The sequence below is a fragment of the Mustelus asterias genome, chromosome 20 (assembly GCF_964213995.1).
Source record: "Mustelus asterias chromosome 20, sMusAst1.hap1.1, whole genome shotgun sequence".
Taxonomy (NCBI): domain Eukaryota; kingdom Metazoa; phylum Chordata; class Chondrichthyes; order Carcharhiniformes; family Triakidae; genus Mustelus; species Mustelus asterias.
This window is the reverse complement of record NC_135820.1, coordinates 9547747-9568633: the sequence shown is the minus strand read 5'-3', so window position 1 is coordinate 9568633 and position 20887 is coordinate 9547747.

Sequence of the window (20887 nt, the reverse complement as noted above, 5' to 3'; positions counted from 1 at the left end):
GTTCCTGACTTCCGACTTTTAGATGGTGGATAGGCTCTGGGGAATCAGGAGGTGAGTTACTCGCCGCAGTATTCCTAGCCTCTGACCTGCCTCTTGTAGCTATTGTGTTTATGTGGTGAGTCCAGTTGAGTTTCTGGTCAATGGTAACTCCAAGGATTTTGACAGTGGGAGATTCAATGATGGTTACACCATTAAATGTCAAGGGGCGGTGATTAGTGTGTATCCTATTGGCAATGGTCATTGCCTGGCATTTGTGTGGCGTGAATGTTACTTGCCACTTTTCAGCCCAAGCATGGATATTATCCAGATCTTATTGCCTTTCCTGCTCATCTATCCACTACTTTCATTTTAGCTCATTTTATCCACATTTAATTGTACTTCCATTTATGTGAGTTGTTTAAGACCCAAGTTTCGCAAGTTAAAATGAAGCTTAAATTCTACCACGTTGTGGTCACTATTCCCTTTGTGATATTTTACTCTGAGGTAATTTTTGGAATCTAATTGATTACCCTTTTCCTCATTCAATGTGACATATTTCCTGGTTAGGTCGATGGCATATTGCTCCAATGCATCTCTTCCATTTGTAATCCCTGGCGACGCTGGTCACGGGCTCCTGTCAAGTGAATTGTAGAAGTCCACCTTGTCGATGGTGAACACTGCGGCACGTACCATGCTATAAAGTGTGCATGTTGAATTTGGCCAGCGGGGTGGTTCTATACGGAATATATCCCCTCTCTTCTATCGAGGTCACTCGTGAAGAAAAAGCACATAGTCCGAATCAAAGGACAGCGATCCGAATTTCAAATTGTTCCTGGATATGAATATTTATCTGATAACGTTATTCAAGTTCAATTTACGTCGTTTCACTACTACTCTTTAGCGACTTAAAATTATGTCGTTTGCATTTGTTTAAATTGTTATTTTTTCTTGCATTTTATCTTCAGATGAGGAAACCCGAGAAAAAGACTCAGGTAATGCTTTGTATTAAGTGCGGTTTATTTCCTGAATGTGAGTAAGCACTCCTTTAGTTACTTCACTACATCGGGGGATTTAGAGAGAGACATTTTGTATTATCGGGACCAGGGTTTTTGCGACTCCTGGCAATAACCAATTGGCTTACTGGTAAAATTTGAAAGATGGTTACCTTTCACTGTTATGCGATAGTCCTGCTAAAGGATCCCGCGATTATAGATTCAGGAACAAAATTATGCAGCTACATTATTGTATAACGAATTTTGACCAAGGAAAACTTGGCGTCCGCAGATAAAAATACATTTCTGAAATCGGATTACTGCTCCATCCGAAACACACCTCCTAGAGTGTACCAGCCCTTCTTTAAGGACTGTTGAGTGATTCATGATATTGATATCAGATCGGTGGAATGGGAATTAAATCTATTATCTTCCCATTCAGAGGTTAAAGGAGCGCAGCACACAACATGTGCTAAAGCTAATGTCGTCTCAATGGCGGGGGAATGTATACAATCACTGGAGAATAGAGCGGTGATATCTCACTGCCTTCGCAATTAATCCACATCTTCCAGACCCACATCAAACTGAGGGCTATCTTCTCCAGGAGTAAAGTAACCAAATAAAGTGACTTGATGTCCTCATGCCGCCGCTGCTGCAATTCATCAAATGGCGGGTGGAAATTTGCAACTTAACAAAGGACAAAGCGGGAAAAAAACAGCGAATCAAAGTGGGTTTATCTTCGTTCTAAATGGCGGAGTGGCAGCTCCTCAATTCCAGACAACAAGTGACTTTAGTTTCGGGGCCGCGTTTAGAGCGACTACGATAGCCTTTACTTGGACATTACTTTCACTTGGACTACATCTCCCTCCTTTCATCAACTATCACGCCCAGTTTCACTCACTTCTGTGTGCCACCATAGATCCCTGCTGAACGGGCATGTGCAATGGTGGCAGTTTCCTCCGCTGCGGATGGAAGCACCGATGGTACTGAAGCATTGTCTACCCTGACTGGTCAACAATCTCGGAGAATCAAATTGATGTTTCTGTTACTTCTACCACGCCTGCAGTTTCATGGCAATGAAGCTCTGATTCTGCCCAGTTAGTTGATTTTGAAATACAACCAGCTCTGTGAAATAGTTGAGAGGGAAACACTATTTCTATTCCGTATAGTGAGCAGACAAGATTTGCCAACACGAAATCTGCCAAATAAATCTGCTTCTTAAGCTCAATCTGCTCGCTGCCCCGTCAGCAGATTCCCAAGAGCAATATAACTGAGGCAGAAGCAACACGGTGATTCTTTAATTTCAATGCAAGCAAACCATTTTTTGTTATTCACCACAGAAATAGCAGCTTTAAATAAGGAACTGCAAGATGCAGGTGAGAATAAAATGACGCAGGAACATGGGAACAACTTTGGTCATTTAATTAGAACCAAAGAGCAGAAACAGCCACCCACTGGCAGCAGAGCCTGTTTTGACTCAAATCTTTATGTTCTCCCTTGCAGACAAGATAACTTGCCATTTCAGAATAATGTGCTATATGTATGTTAAACATTGAGTATTGATGTGTTTCGCAAATCTAATCTTGAAAGGATTTAACCCATTTGTTCTATTACTTCAGTCATCAGCCAGCAAAGTAAAGTAGTTTTCATTGCATTGTCAATTTCAATTAACTTTCTGGAAACTTTGATCAAATCAGCTCTCAACTTTTTAAATTTCAGGGGATTATAATCTCACTCTAAACGGCCTTTTTTATTTTCCTTTCCAGTCTATGTTCTGGTAGTTCTTCTTAGATTCCTCGTCATGCCAACACATGCATCTGAAAGTATCTCGAGGCGTACAGAATAACCAAGTCTCCCGTAATAATTACTGGTTAAACTGTAACATGATTTCCAGCTTCTTATTTTGTTGCAATTTAACTATCAACTGCTTCATTTGCCACGATGATAATTTTCTGAAAATACTGATACACTGTAATTATCTGTTATTACATGCATTGTGCTTATTGCTATTCCCATCCGTCGAGTTGTTACTCATTTAGAACATTGTCACGTCGATACGCCTTGCCTCACAGGAGTGTGAACTTACCATCATACATTGACAACGTGTTGGCAATATTTGCATTTTAATTTATCAAAGTGAATATCAACATTTCTATCTGATTTTATATTTGCGTTCAGATTGAATATTCTCCCGTAATTTCATGTATAGCCAATGGCTCACAGTGAAAAAGTCGATCAATGTGAGTAAATGGGGGAGTGGATATATGGTAGCTGGATATGGTGCTTCTGGCTTCTTTTATGCAGACTGAAAAATCTCACACATTCATGTTGCTAAGGTTGAACGAGGTTCCGTATGTTTGAATCCTGGCGCTTTTAAAGAATATACAAAATATTTACACGTGTGATCGATGGACAGTTGCAATTAACAATTAAAACTTGGTCTGTTATGGCAGCTGGGATGTCGATTTATTATCGAGAAAAAAATGGTTGCATGATCGTTTTTAACACATAGGTCCGGACATTTCATTTAGCAACTAAAGTTATTCGCAGAAAGAACAATTAGTGCAACACATCTGCACTAATACTGGTCCCTTCATGTTTGATATCATGCTCCCTTGATAACATGCGTCCGTCTCCTTTAAATTATTTAGTAGCATTGCCACAAGACCCCTTTGCTCAATCGGCAACATAACAGCCATTTTGAGCAAAAAAACAGATGCACAGGCTATTTCCAAATCGAATCGCAGAGAAGGATGCGTGTTTATAATTGAGATTTTAAGTATCATGTAACTTATTACGGGATCCAACTCGGATCATCTGGCGGTATATATTTCCTTGGACCTAAACTGACCATTACAAATTTATTCACACGATGCATTGAGATCCTGGGCATGATGGCAGTTCCACTGATTTTATTGGTTGCCTTCTTCATTTCTGATCTCTGCGGCCAACAATGAATGTGTTCTAACCACATTTGTTGTCCTGGATGTTGTATAATTAGGCAATTCCATTACTGCATTTCTTTTGTTTCTCCTTTACATCGCCCCATTCAGTTTTCTGACCTCATAGGATCTGGACTCATATATTTGATGCTTGCCCCTGTGGGGCACTGATTGCATGAATACCAAACACGATTTCCGTTCATGATGGTCGATCCTTTTCTGAAGGTAAATATCTTGATTATTTTTATCCCCGCACTTCACAATTCTATCCTCATAAGTACAGAAAATTCACTCGCCAAGATATTGCACACAGAATATTTCGTCATGATTCTCCTGACCCTTAGCATATTTGTCCCCACAAAGTGTCAAAGGATATAACAATGCGTTGTTTGTTATAAAATTCAGAGACGCACAGAACCATCTGAATGTGGGATGAAAAGCTATATTCAATGTTTGGATAATTTCATACTTGGAAACGTAATCATTGATGTGGGGAAAGTTTTACGAATTTATATTAAATACACTTCTTTCAATTTTGGATGAAAGGTACGATGAAGTTTTGTTAGGATGCATAAATGCGTTTAGATAGGTGACTCTAACGTTTACTGCATTTCTTCAATGCCTTCTCGATATCTCTTTTCATGTCTGATAAACCGATACTTTTGCTTGCTAGGCACATTTTGAAATCTGTTTTCTATGACTTTTGGATAAATTTGGCAATATGTAATTTCCAAGAGTTTCATGTGCAAACAAATGATTTGTTTCGAAAATCACTCTACTTCAGCTGACTAGAGTATCACAAAATTGAAGGACATTCAATTTATTGTGTTGCTTCAGGTAAGAAATCCCCATAGGGCATACTGCTATTGGTCATTTTGAGTTTCCCCCTGAATTTGATTTCTTTTATATTGCGGATGAGCACATGGATATGTTTTCAACGTCGGTGTTCTTCCCGTCGATTTCAAGGACTACCAAAACAGGCACTTTGCTTCAGATTCAGTGAACTGTTCAATGCGTCTGAAGTAGTTATTTTGATATCAGATTGGTACCTGAACTTCGTTTTTTTTAATTCTCGGCCACAGTATTCACAGTTGCACATTTCTCAGCGGCTTGCTGCAGCTGTTGCCATAATTTGCACAATAATTCACAATGGGAAATGTATGCAATCCTGTGATCCCACATGCCAGAGAAAATTCCTCAGGTGTTATGGTCGAATAACAGGATTCCAGTTGTCCGAGACTGGATGAGTGAAGTCCACTTACTTTTTCAAATGGCATATTGCATAAGCTTACCCATATTGGGTGGACCTATCTACGGGCGTAGGTTTCTTCTGACAATGGCTCTTTACGAAAGTCGAACACGTGTTGAAGGTTTTCTTGCAGTACATATGAGAAAACCTGAAATAAATCTCTCGAAGTGAGAATGCTCTTTCGGGTTGCTTGGCTGTGCATGGCGTTAATAAGTTGAAGAACGTGTAGTATATCTGCGGACATCTGCATCCTGGGCGTATCAATACGTCCTGCAACATTAGGATTGACCGGATAAAGCAGGATTTTTTTGGCTCTGTAGATGAGTACCTCACGATGGAGCTGTTGCAATTTCTTAGCATAAACTTCAACCATGCTGCCATTTTAGTTTGAAACTAATCCAAAGGTCATTATCAATGCTGTTCCATGCAAGGACCATTTTTTCACTGAATACCTTTGTCCATATACTGCTGGGGCGATGCTGATGGATGGATGCAACAATATTTTTATAATGAAAACAGCACCTGCCGAAGTTTATCCTGAAAAGAAAGATTCATTGTCGCCCCTCTGCAGCTTGGGTAATGTCAGGTTGAATTTCTGTCATATTACAATTTTGTATTGGTATATGGTTAGCTCAACTCTTAGATGCCTTGTGGCATAAGCGTACTTGGATTTGCCATCATTTCTCAGTGAGAACACGATAGAGTTATCCCAGTGGTTATGCTGACGCATATTATGGATCATTTCATTACACTGCGTGTCAAATCATTTCTTTTTAGACTCATTTGTTGTGTACAGACTGGATTTCCAAGGCCAGTACAGACCGTCAATGCATTTTTTTCCGCACCATTGACACTATCACCTCGAAACCTTCAGCATCAATAACGTCTGGGTATATCATTTGTACATAGCCGACAGACACAGTACCAATATTTTGTGCACGGTCCGCCTTGATTGATCTATTTGTCATCAACACATGCATTGAATTAATGTTAAGTTCCATATATGCAAATACCCTTGTTCGACCGATACACCCATGTTTGTTGGGGATATTATTTCTCTTAGCTCATGTCCAGCAAAAATATAATTTCCTTACAGACAGATTTATCTCGTAGACAGCTGGAGCATGATTTCCCTACACACTCGCTCCAGTCCCAATAAATCAAGAAAATCACATTGTCTCTGCTTATATGATTCATTTCCTTCAGCCTGTTATGTTGACAGGAGGCAAAACCTATATCTGCTTGACCGAATCAACATAGTGACTCCCATTCCCGATTTCCGGGAAAAAGTGATTACGTTCTTGATTGAAGATATCTGCATTAATCTTTGGCAGCTGGATCGATCAAGTCACTGGATTCGTCTTTGTGCTTGTATTTATGTCGGCTTGCTTCTGCTCACACTTCCATTATTTCTGGTGTGCCGCACATACGTTTTGTTTCGCTGAATCTTGTCGCAAATGAAGAAGAACTTTTCCTGCATCACCTCGCCCAATGTCCCCTCGGGCCACATCTCTTGCAACTGACTCGGTATGAAACGCAGTGTTGCCCTTGATGAATGAGTTCCAACTTCCCAGATCACTTGCTGGCTTTCTGTTTACCCAAGACTGTGCCACTCGTGGTAGCTTCATACAGTGCTTGCATATATTGTTGGTCAACAAAACCCTTTTTTTGTTCTGCTGTTGGTAAGAAGTTTTTTTTATATGACTTTCCACTCATTTCCTTTTCGAGGAAGTTATGATCGAAGACGTTAATTGAGGTTGAACTTATCAGCTGTTCCAGCATTCATTTAGACAGCTAAAAATAAAGGATATGGTTCCGAAATAAACCACAGTTCTCTTTATCACGGTATTAGAATTAGAATTATATTCAGAACATTACAGCGCAGTACAGGCCCTTCAGCCCTCGATGTTGCACCGACCTGTGAAACCAATCTAAAGCCCATCGAACCTACACGATTCCAATATCATCCCTACGTTTATCTAATGACCATTCAAATGCCTTTGGTGTTGGCAAGTCCACGACTGTTGCAGGCAGGGCATTCCACGCCCTTACTACTCTCTGGATAAAGAAGCTACCTCTGACATCTGTCCTATATCTACCACCCCTCAATTTAAAGCTATGTTCCCTCATGCTAGCCATCACCATCCGACGAAAAATGCTCTCACTGTCCACCCTATCTAATCCTCTGATCATCTTGTATGCCTCTATTAAGTCACCTCTTAACCTTCTTCTCTCTAACGAAAACAGCCTCAAATACCTCAGCCTTTGCTCATGAGACCTTCCCACCATACCAGACAACATCGTGGTAAATCTCCTCTGCACCGTTTCCAGTGCTTCCACATCCTTCCTATAATATGGTGACCAGAACTGTATGCAATACTCCAAGTGTGGCCGCACCAGAATTTTGTACAGCTGCAACATGACCTCATGGCTCCGAAACTCAATCACTCTACCAATAAAAGCTAACACACCGTACACCTTCTTAACAACCCTATCAACTTGGGTGCCAACTTTCAGGGATCTATGCACATGGACAACGAGATCTCTGTGCTCATCCACACTACCAAATATCTTACCATTAGCCCAGGACTCTGTATTCCTGTTACTCCTTCCAAAGTGAATCACCTCACAATTTTCCGCATTAAACTCCATTTGCCACCTCTCAGCCCAGCTCTGCAGCCTATCAATGTCCCTCTGTAACCTGCAACACCCTTCCGCGCTGTCCACAACTCCACCGACTTTAGTGTCATCCGCAAATTTACTAATCCATCCTTCGACGCACTCATCCAGGTCGTTTTCTAAAAATGACAAACAGCAGTGGCCCCCAAACAGATCCTTGCAGTATACCACTAGTAAGTGAACTCCAAGATGAACATTCCCCATCAACCACCACCCTCTGTCTTCTTACAGCGAGCCAGTTTCTGATCCAAACCGCAAAATCGCCCTCAATCTCATGCCTCCGTATATTCTGCAATAGCCCACCGTGGGGATCCTTATCAAACACTTTACTGAAATCCATATACATCACAGCAACTGCTTTACCCTTATCCACCTCTTTGATCAACTTCTCTAATAACTCAGTAAGGGTTGTGAGGCACGACCTACCCTTCACAAAACCGTGTTGACTATCCCGAGTCAAATTATTCCTTTCCAGATTATTATAAATCCTATCTCTTATAATCCTTTCCAAAACTTTGCCCACAACAGAAGTATGGCGCACTGGTCTACAATTACCAGGGTTGTCTCTACTCCCCTTCTTGAACAAGGGGACAACATTTGCTGTCCTCCAGTCTTCTGGCACTATTCCTGGAGACAATGACGACATAAAGATCAAAGCCAAAGGCTCTGCAATCTCCTCCCTAGCTTCCTAGAGAATCCTAGGATAAATCCCATTTGGCCCAGGGGACTTATCTATTTTCACACCTTCCAGAATTGCTAACATCTCCTCCTTATGAAACTAAATCCCGTCGAGTCTAATAGCGTGGATCTCAGTATTCACCTCGACAACATGCTCTTTTTCCCATGTGACTACTGACGAAAAATATTCATTTAGCGCCTCTCCTTTCTCTTCGGACTCCACGCACAACTTCCCACTACTGCCCTTGACTGGCTCTAATCTTACACGAGTCATTCTTTTATTCCTGACATACCTATAGAAATGATGTGGAGATGCCGGCGTTGGACTGGGGTAAGCACAGTAAAAAGTCTCACAACACCAGGTTAAAGTCCAACAGGTTTATTTGGTAGCAAATACCATAAGCTTTCGGAGCAATGCTCCTTCGTCAGATGGAGTGGTCTCTGTTCTCAAACAGGGCACAGACATTTGATTTCTGTGACTGTGCCCTGTTTGAGAACAGAGACCACTCCATCTGACGAAGGAGCATTGCTCCGAAAGCTTATGGTATTTGCTACCAAATAAACCTGTTGGACTTTACCTGGTGTTGTGAGACTTCTTACTGTGCATACCTATAGAAAGCCTTAGGGTTTTTCTTGATCCTACCTGCCAAAGACTTCCCATGTCCCCTCCTGGCTCTTCTTAGCTCTCTCTTTATGTCCTTCCTGGCAAACTTGTAACTCTCAAGCGCCCTAACTGAGCCTTCACGTCTCATAATTCCTAAGTATTTGCTTACGAATTGCTCAGTTTATCATTGTGGTTGTTGTGTGTTACTATCAGCTCCAATTCGAAATTTGACACAGACACACACACGTATATTAAAATAGGTTGTCCTCAAGGTTATTAACTGCTTCACATGCAACTTCCAATTCTTTGAAGACAGCTCCATTGACTGTGTCTAATGCTTAGTTTCAACTGAGTCATTAATTTTCACATTTTCTGTATTTCTCAGAATTTAATCCATAAAACAGCATCCCATCCCATGTATAAGAATATCAAATTCGATTGGAAATCCTTAACATCTCAAGCAAATCTGGGAAGTTAGTGGCCATCCTCCATAGATTCCCTATATGTGTATTCTGAATATATATGAAAATTTAAACATCACCGCCACACGGCAGGACTCGGCAATGAAACGTAAGTGTTTGCCCATCTTCCTTGTTTTTCGCTGCAGATGATGTTCCTGCCACACATCAAAACACTTTTATTCTGCTTTGTTCCTGTGTATGTCTGTGTGTATGTGTGTGTTTTATATTGAAACTGCAGCGACAAATATGTAAAATGTGCTGCAGGATTATCGCCGAAATAATGCCAACAACACAGCAGAACTGAGATTCGATATGTTGCTTGCAATCACCCCAAAGTAGAAACACAGAAACATAGAAAAACTACAGCACAAAACAGGCCCTTTGGCCCCACAAGTTGTGCCGAACATATCCCTACCTTTTAGGCCTACCTATAACCCTCCATCCTATTAAGCCCCATGTCCTCATCCACGAGTCTCTTAAAAGACCCTATTGAGTTTGTCTCCACCACCACTGACGGCAGCCGATTCCACTCGCCCACCACCCTCTGTGTGAAAACTTCCCCCGAACATTTCCCCTGTATCTACCCCCCCAGCACCTTAAACCTGTGTCCTCTCGTAGCAGCCATTTCCACCCTGGGACAAAGCCTCTGAGAGTCCACCCAATCTATGCCTCTCAACATCTTATATGCCTCTATTAAGTCTCCACTCATCCTACGTCTCTCCAAGGAGAAAAGACCGAGCTCCCTCAGCCGATCCTCATAAGGCATGTCACTCAATCCAGCCAACATCCTTGTAAATTTCCTCTGCACCCTTTCAAACTTTTCCACATCCTTCCTGTAATGAGGCGACCAGAACTGAACACAATACTCCGAGTTGGGTCTGACGAGGGTCTTATATAGCTGCATCATTATCCCCGGACTCCGAAACTCAATCCCTCGATTGATAAAGGCCAGCACACCATACGCCTTCTTAGCCACCTCCTCCACCTGCAGGGCCGATTTTAGAGTCCTATGGACCAGGACCCCAAGGTCCTTCTGATCCTCTACAGTACTAAGAGTCTTTCCCTTTATTTTGTACTCCTTCATCCTATTTGGCCTGCCAAAATGGACCACTACGCATTTATCTGGGTTGAAGTCCAACTGCCACTTCTCCGCCCAGTCTTGCATCCTGTCTATGTGCCTCTGTAACTTCTGACATCCCTCCAGACGATCCACAACCCCAACAACCTTCGTGTCGTCGGCAAACTTACCAACCCATCCCTCCACTTCCTCGTCCAGGTCATTTCTGAAAATGACAAACAGCAAGGGTCCCAGAACAGACCCCTGGGGCACACCACTGGTGAGCGACCTCTATTTAGAAAAGACCATCTATACCCACTCTCTGCCTCCTTTGGGCAAGCCAGTTCTCACTTTTTCTAGAAGCCTTGCATGGGGGATCTTATCGAACGCCTTGCGAAAATCCATATAAACCACATCTACCGCTTTCCTTCGTCAATGTGTTTAGTCACATTTTCGAAGAACTCCACCAGGCTCGTAAGGCACGACCTGCCTTTGACAAAGCCATGCTGAGTATTCTTAAGCATACTAAACCTCTCTTAATGCTCACAAATGTTGTCCCTCAGGATCTTCTCCATAAGCTTATCAACCACTGAGTTTAGACTCACCGGTCGGTAATTTCCTGGGCTATCCCTATTCGCATTCTTGATAATAGGAACCACATCCGCAATCCTCCAATCCTCCGGCACCTCTCCCGTCTCCATCGACGACGCAAAGATCATCGCCAGAGGCTCTGCAATTTCTTCCCTCGCCTCCCACAGTAACCTGGGGTACATGCCATCCGATCCCGGTGACTTATCTATCTTGATGCCATTCAAAGATTACAGCAAAACCTCTTTGTTGCAGTCCACATACTCAATCTTTTCAGTCCACCGCAAGCCCGCAGTACATCCACCCAGGTCCTTCTCCTCTGTGAAAACCGAGGCAAAATACTCATTAAGCACCTCTGCCATTTCTACTTGTTCCGTACAGATTTTCCCACCTTCACCTTTTATAGATAATATTCCTTCACGTCTCATCCTTTTACACTTCACATATTTATAGAACGCCTTAGGGTTTTCCTTGATCCTACCTGCCAAGGCCTTCTCGTGACCCCTTCTGGCTCTCTTCATTTCCTTCTTTAGTCCCTTCCTGCAAGCCGTATCCTCATCTCGATCACGATCTTTGCCAAGCTCTCTGGACTTTTTGTACGCCTTCCTTTTCTTCTCGACCAGGTCCCGCACAGCTTTCGTGCACCACGGTTCCTTTAACCTACCAACTTCTCCCTGTCTGCACGGATCGTTGTCCTGTCGAACTCGAGACAGACATTCCTTGAAAAACTGCCACCTCTCTTCAGTAGATTTCCCCGAGAATACCTCCTTCCAATTTACTCCTCTAATTTGCTGCCTTACGTCTTCATATTTCCCCTTACTCCATATAAACACTTTCCTAGCTTGCCTGGTCCTCTCTTTTTCCAATGCAAGCCTAAAGCAGATAAAGTTAAGATCGCTATCCTCAAGCGGCTCTCCCACTGAGTGATCTGACACCTGCCCAGGTTCATTGATCAGTATCAGATCAAGTACAGCCTCTCCTCTTGTAGGCTTGTCCACATGCTGTGTCAGGAAACCCTCCTGAACACACCTAACGAACTCCTCCCCATCCAAAAACGCCTGTCGGACACCCTTACTGTCGAATACCCGATTAACACTGCCTTCCTCTTCTTTTCCTTAGCCCTCTGAGTTACAGGGCCGGACTCCACACCGGAGACACGGCCACTGCTGCTTCCCCCAGGCGGGCTGTACCCGCCGGAAGTCCTCAGGCAGGAGTACGTGTTGTGTAGCTCTCCCATAAATCAAGAACTCAGTGGTTTGTAATCGAATAACTCAGGAGGGCTTCGACCTCCTGATGTTTTTTTTTTCTGTTGTTTTCAATTATGTCAATCAAAGTAAAGGTGCACTAATGTAACGCCCATCATGTGTCTCTTTAAAGCAGTGATTCCCAAAGGGTGCGGCGCGCCACACTGGTGCAGCGAGAGAGGATGGCAAGTGTGGTGGCAAGATTGAAGGACAATCAAAGAAACATTTAAACATGGATAAATATTTTTCCAAAGTGAGAGCAAGAACATCGAATGATGTATTATTTTATATTTTCTGGATGCCCATGATCATATTATCAACTAGTTGTGTTCTATGTTATGAATCAAGCACTGCTAGGAGTTGTTATTTTTTTGTTTTTGAATGTATTTCTTATCAATAAAAAATTTGTTGTGGCGCGAACAAATTTTTATTCCGAAAGTGCGGCCCAGTGAAAAAGTTTGGGAACCACTGTTTTAAAGCAACAGTCCACTTTGTCTCATGCACATCATTGCACATTGTATGCATATTCTCTGAAAGTCACATCTCCATACCTTGTTTAAGCATCAGCCCGTATTTGATTACTTGAGTAGCATGAAGATCGACGACTCGGTATGACCCGAATTGCGCAGTTGCTGTGACAACTGAGAAAGGTGAATCATCAGTCAATAAGGTGCAAAATGTGTGGTTGTTCTGGGGTTGTATTCTGAATGGATGGTTCGTTTGAATAGGTGACTAATTGGGTTTCACAGGTAGACTACCTTGGTTGGGAATTCTGTGAGCTTATTGATGTGTCCGGATGTACGATTTGCCAACATGCAGATGGCAATGTCCGTGGAAATGTGTGTACGACCACTTGGTGAACTCAGCTCAGAATTCTAAGTGTTTCTCCTTCTTCAAAAGCATTTCTTCTGTCTTGGGCAGAAAAAAAAAATCTCTATGCTTCTCAAACAAACTTTGAATTGATGTAATATTATTGTTTATCTTGCTAGCCAGCAAAAGTTTGAATCCCCTAATTTCACCTGTGTGTTGGCACATCTATGACGTCTCACTTTCCGTAATATGGCCAACTGTTCATTTTTGTTTTTTTGCTCCTGCGACTCCGTTCATTTCATACAATAAGGATTGCCTTTCACCCCACTGAAGGAACATTTCTTTCAAATTTGGAAGTTGTTTGCAGCAGCATATAACTTGAGACAAGCTGAAAAAAACTCAAGCTTTAAACTTGCAAATACCAGAAAATTTCACGCAGAGGTCAGTATAAGAGGAAACAACAATCTATACAGCTCGAGAAAAAAAGTACTGATCGCACGGTCAGGGAATTTGATTGACAGAGGTGTCACCAGCAGTTAGTGATTGATATTTACTTGCCAAACAATGTTTGAATCGGCGTGTGGGCGCTCCTTTCAGGTTTCATACAACGCTCGGCATTTAACTGTCTATTACTGTCCATTGTTTCAGGCAAATCTTGTACCAAATAGAGTCCACTTCAGAAGCAACAGCACACTCTGCTATTTGTGTCTCAATTTTTCCTTTCACCATATACTGAAGGTGTATAGATATGCCCTGATAGTTGCAAGACAGAAAGTGTTTTCAGCAATTGAGAAAATCCATATTTCTTCTTACACGGACAGGTACTCTAAAGTATGGAAGTGTTGAATGGTTAATTGGATGAATATTTTTAAAAAGATTGTACTTTCAAAAATGAGAAACATAAAATAGTATGAGAGAAAACTCACAATATCGACGGAAATTGGAAGAACTATTCCTTTGTGATGAGATTCATGTTTTTATTCCCTCATAAATCAACCTGTACTCATTTACTTATTTTAACAGGAGAAATTTTTCGACAGAAGCAGAAAGGTAATGGATCACGATGTTATGTTTTATAATATGTAAACTTAAATGATCCCAATTAAACCACTTCAGTGCTTTATCCAGGACATTCGATATGAGTGCTCACACTGAAGTTTCCGCTTATTTCATTTTTTTTAAATAGATGGATATATGTTTGACTGTCTGATATCATCTATATTATAACTACTTTTAAACAGGTGTCAGGTCAATGACAAAATTCTATCCTGGAACAGTAAACTAAATTACAGAAGGAGGTCGTTTTATAAAGGTTCGAATAGATAATGTAGACTAAATCACCCGGTTGTATACAAAATAAAATACATGTAGTGAGCTGACTATTAGGCGACATCATTCAGAAAAAAATGCATCAATTTAATACTTAATGATTTTTCAATGCGTGTGTTCAGAATGTAGAACTGTGTTTTAATCGCATGAATGGATGCTTTAAACTTTATCCCTTTAATTTAGGAGCCTCCGGGTCTCAAGCATGCTTTTTAAATCTGGTTTTATAACTCATTAAGTTAAAAGACGGGTCACAAATACTTTATTGTTTTAGTGATTTTGCAAAAAAATTATAATGCATGAAAAATATTCACTTGATTAAAGACAGGAGGCCAGGGTCCCCAGTACAGACAGGAATAGACAGATGGACTGTTCAGCGAGTTTTGTACGATCTTTTTGTGCGATCTATTTCCTCCAGCTAACAGGCTGGAGGAAATAGATGTTCGGAGGGAGGATGTCCTGGCAGTTTTGAATAAACTGAAGGTCGATAAGTCCCCTGGGCCTGATGAACTATATCCTAGGTTTCTTTGGGAGGCAAGGGATGAGATTGCAGAGCCTTTGGCTTTGATCTTTGGGTCCTCGCTGTCCGGGGGGGGATGGTGCCAGAGGACTGGAGAATGGCGAATGTTGTTCCTCTGTTTAAGAAAGGGAATAGAAATGACCCTAGTAATTATAGACCGATTAGTCGTACTTCGGTGGTTGGTAAATTGATGGAAAAGGTCCTTAGGGATGGGATTTACGACCATTTAGGAAGATGCGGATAATTCCGGGATAGTCAGCACGGATTCGTGAAGGGCAAGTCGTGCCTCACAAATTTGATTGAACTTGTTGAGGAGGTAACTAAGTGTGTTGATGCAGGTAGGGCAGTTGATGTCATATACATGGATTTTAGTAAGGCTTTGATAAGGTCCCCCATGGTCGGCTTAAAATGAAAGTGAGGAGGTGTGGGATAAAGGGAAAGTTGGCCGATTGGATAGGTAACTGGCTGTCTTATCGAAGACAGAGGGTGGTGGTGGTTGGAAGAGTTTCGGACGGGAGGCAGGTTGCTAGCGGAGTGCCACAGGGATCAGTGCTTGGTCCTCTGGTCTTTGTATTTTAGTTAATGACTTAGAGGAGGGGGCTGAAGGGTGGATCAGTAAATTTGCTGATGACACCAAGATTGGTGGAGTAGTGGATGAGGTGGAGGGCTGTTGTAGGCTGCAAAGAGACATAGATAGGATGCAACGCGGGGCTGAAAAATGGCAAATGGAGTTTAACCCTGATGAATGTGAGATGATTCATTTTGGTAGGACTAATTTAAATGTGGATTACAGGGTCAAAGGTAGGGTTCTGAAGACTGTGGAGGAACAGAGAAATCTTGGGGTCCATATCCACAGATCTCTAAAGGTTGCCACTCAAGTGGATAGAGCTGTGAAGAAGGCCTATAGTGTGTGAGCTTTTATTAACAGGGGGTTGGAGTTTAAGAGCCGTGGAGTTATGCTGCAACTGTACAGGGCCTTGGTGAGACCACATTTGGAATATTGTGTACAGTTCTGGTCACCTCACTATAAGAAGGATGTGGAAGCGCTGGAAAGAGTGCAGAGGAGATTTACCAGGATGCTGCCTGGTTTGGAGGGTAGGTCTTATGAGGAAAGGTTGAGGGAGCTAGGGCTGTTCTCTCTGGAGCAGAGGAGGCTGAGGGGAGACTTAATAGAGGTTCATAAAATGATGAAGGGGATAGATAGAGTGAACGTTCAAAGACTATTTCCTCGGGTGGATGGAGCTATTACAAGGGGGCATAACTATAGGGTTCATGGTGGGATATATAGGAAGGATATCAGAGGTAGGTTCTTTACGCAGAGAGTGGTTGGGGTGTGGAATGGACTGCCTGCAGTGATGGTGGAGTCAGACACTTTAGGAACATTTAAGCGGTTATTGGATAGGCACATGGAGCACACCAGGATGATAGGGAGTGGGATAGCTTGATCTTGGTTTCAGATAAAGCTCGGCACAACATTGTGGGCCGAAGGGCCTGTTCTGTGCTGTACTCTTCTATTTTCTATGAAGAGAGAATGTGGAATTTCTAAGCTGTCAGGGAGATATATCCGGGTGATTTAAGCAGACGAAACTCATCCGTCTGCTGTGAATAAATCTAAGTAAATGTGTGGGGTAACAGGGATCGGGGAAGGTCTGATTCATGTATTCAGTGAGAGAAGGAAGCTGTGATTATATTTTATGATTCCAACTGCATGAGCGCCAGCACAAAGTCTTGGACATGAGAGAGTTATATATTTTATGGGGATTTGCATGCGAGATTGAATCATTTCCTCCTTTTTCAATTAAATATTTTCAAGCATGTTGCATAGTGTTATATCTTTAATGTTTCTCGCTTAATATATCTTTTAGTATTCGTGTTAAAAGTGATTGGGCAGGCTTTGTTGAATGTGTTCAGCAACTGATATCTGAGGACAGTTAAAAATAAAACAAAGCTGGGATCTATCAAGCCAGGATACTTTCAGAGTTCCAGGTTTATTTGCATTAACATCAGCTGGACAATAACACCTTCACAGTCGCGACCATTTAAAATATGTGCATTTTTTAAAACGTTTAATAATTATATGTAATTGTATTGAAAACGGTGCATGAAGTAACCGTACCGTTATAGTCCAACAAAGATGTAATAATCATGACATTTTAGAACGTAACAAAAACCCTTTCGGAGTTGAATTGATAGCAACTAAGAAATTCCCGCTTATTTCAAGAAAATAACGTAAAAATGAAATGTCAGCGAGAACCCGATGTGCATTTGCCCAAACATAAATATTCTTTCATAGAACATAGAACATAGAACATTACAGCGCAGAACAGGCCCTTCGGCCCACGATGTTGCACCGACCAGTTAAAAAAAAAACTGTGACCCTCCAACCTAAACCAATTTCTTTTCGTCCATGAACCTATCTACGGATCTCTTAAACGCCCCCAAACTAGGCGCATTTACTACTGATGCTGGCAGGGCATTCCAATCCTTCACCACCCTCTGGGTAAAGAACCTACCCCTGACATCGGTTCTATAACTACCCCCCTCAATTTAAAGCCATGCCCCCTCGTGCTGGATTTCTCCATCAGAGGAAAAAGGCTATCACTATCCACCCTATCTAAACCTCTAATCATCTTATATGTTTCAATAAGATCCCCTCTTAGCCGCCGCCTTTCCAGCGAAAACAATCCCAAATCCCTCAGCCTCTCCTCATAGGATCTCCCCTCCATACCAGGCAACATCCTGGTAAACCTCCTCTGCACCCTCTCCAAAGCCTCCACATCCTTCCTGTAATGTGGGGACCAGAACTGCACACAGTACTCCAAGTGCGGCCGCACCAGAGTTGTGTACAGTTGCAACATAACGCTACGACTCCTAAATTCAATCCCCCTACCAATAAACGCCAAGACACCATATGCCTTCTTAACAACCTTATCTACTTGATTCCCAACTTTCAGGGATCTATGCACACATACACCTAGATCCCTCTGCTCCTCCACACTATTCAAAGTCCTCCCGTTAGCCCTATACTCAACACATCTGTTATTCCTACCAAAGTGAATTACCTCACACTTCTCCGCATTAAACTCCATCCGCCACCTCTCGGCCCAACTTTGCAACCTGTCTAAGTCTTCCTGCAAACTACGACACCCTTCCTCACTGTCTACCACACCACCGACTTTGGTGTCATCAGCAAATTTGCTAATCCACCCAACTATACCCTCATCCAGATCATTAATAAATATTACAAACAGCAGTGGCCCCAAAACAGATCCCTGAGGTACACCACTTGTAACCGCACTCCATGATGAATATTTACTATCAACCACCACCCTCTGTTTCCTATCCGCTAGACAATTCCTGATCCAATTTCCTAGATCACCCCCAATCCCATACATCTGCATTTTCTGCAGAAGCCTACCATGGTGAAGCCTACCATCCAGTAAAGTTGCACTGTCGACATATCCACTGGGAAAGACAGATTGCAATGCCGAATTTAAGAGCAGAAAGGCAAAGTGATGTTTTTTCTCCGCAAATTATCACTGCATTTGGTGAACCACCTGATCATATCAGAACTGGTAGAATGAGATTCCATTTAAGTAATATATTAGTAATTAGAGAGGATTGGGTACAAGTAATGGTTTACTTTGAAAGAATACACCGTGTTCACAATTTAAATGAGTCGTGAAATTAATGAGTGGCAATGCCAGAGCTGAAGGTGCTGAGCTGAATGTCAACAGCAGTGCAAGTTGGTGTTCCACCGTGCTAATTTAATGGCATTATATTTTCTGGAGCTATGTACGGTTGTGGGAAGGCTCCAAATTTTCTTCCATCAGATGGCTGTCCCAGTTTCCCTTTGAATCTTTTGGTTTTCAGTTGGCTTTTGTTCGATAGGTTTCGAATATGGCAGTCAACCCACTGTGCGCGTTATGAAGGCAAGTTTCCTACCAATTACCACTCATGATGGGGCGTGAAGTACAAATTTGGTATCAGGGGCAGAGTCAAGCCCATTGCAATTGCAAATCCTGCATGTGACAAAGCACAGAGGAATTGCAGATTCCCTTTGTCAAGGAGGAAAATGACATCCAATTTTTCGTTAACATCATTAGTGGATGACACAGAAGGTTTCTGAGTCATTCCATTTTTCCTAACAGCGATTGAAGCCGCAAAGCTCAAAGCAAAATGGTGGTGGAGACTGGACATATATCTACCATTAAAGCTTAAATAAACGCTGCCAGAGAATAAGTCATTGATTCCTTTCGGAGATGTGGAGATGCCGGCGTTGGTCTGGGGTAAACACAGTAAGAGATTTCACAACACCAGGTTAAAGTCCAACAGGTTTATTTGGTACAAATGCCATTAGCTTTCGGAGCGCTGCTCCTTCGTCAGATGGAGTGGAAATCTGCTCTCAAACAGGGCACAGAGACACAAAATCAACTTGCAGAATACTGATTAGAATGCGAATCTCTACAGCCAACCAGGTCTTAAAGATACAGGCAATGTGAGTGGAGGGAGCATTAAGCACAGGTTAAAGAGATGTTTATTGTCTCCAAACAGGACAGCCAGTGACATTCTGCCAGTCCAGGAGGCAAGCTGTGGGGGTTACTTATAGTGTGACATAAACCCAACATCCCGATTTATGTTACACTATCAGTAACCCCCACAGCTTGCCTTCTGGACTTGCAGAATCTCACTGGCTGTCCTTTCTGGAGACGTTACACATATATTTAACCTATGCTTCATGCTCCCTCCACTCACATTGTCTTTATCTTTAAGACCTGGTTGGCTGTAGAGATTCGCATTCTAATCAATATTCTGTAACTTGATTTTGTGTCTCTGTGCTGTGTTTGAGAGAAGATTTCTACTCCATCTGACGAAGGAGCAGCGCTCCGGAAGCTGATGGCATTTGCTACCAAATAAACCTGTTGGACTTTAACCTGATGTTGTTAAAACCCTTACTGTCCTTTAGGAGAAACAGAGGAGGGAACTTCATCCAATTACCATTATGTATTGTCATTCTTTTAAAGAAATAGACAACTTGAAATCCCATCTTGCTGAATGTGGTAAGCATTTTTGGTTCATATTTCGTTTTTATTAATGGTTGAAGAACAAGTTTGAAACGATTGTCTAAAAAATAAGGTGTTTCATTGTCCATCTGTATGAAATTACAGAAGAAGGAAATCTAAGAAAAAATGCGAAATCTAATTACTCCTCACAGTGTTTACAGATTTCGAGGGGATGATAATTCCAAAAGAGGCTTAACACTGTCCGTTTGGTATTTATCCAGGAATAAACGACATGCAAAGTCGAGATAACGTTTTGAATTGTAAAGTTTTGTACACTTCGACAATGTCAAATAAAGCAGTGCTGGCAGTTTAGGAAATACATAGTGAATAAGGAAGATTAGACGGAAGTTCAGGCATTCAGCACCAGAGCAGAAATCTTTTCGATTATGGGTTCCATGTTCCATCATGCTGTGCTCCAGTTGCACCACCACGCATACGGTTTTGAGTCGAATTCCAAGTCCATAATCCAGGGAAATTAAGCGAGGAGGACAGGAGGGACTGCTGCGCTATCTTTCAGGTGAAATCTTGTAACGAAGTCGTTTCTGTTCTGTAAAGATCGTGAACAAAATGCTTCAGCAATATTTTTGGATAAAAAAGGTATAAGGAAGGCCAGGCTTTAACAATATCATTGTTATCACATTGCTTGTTTGAGGGCGATTGTTATGCCTCTATTGGCTGCCCCATTTCCAATTTTA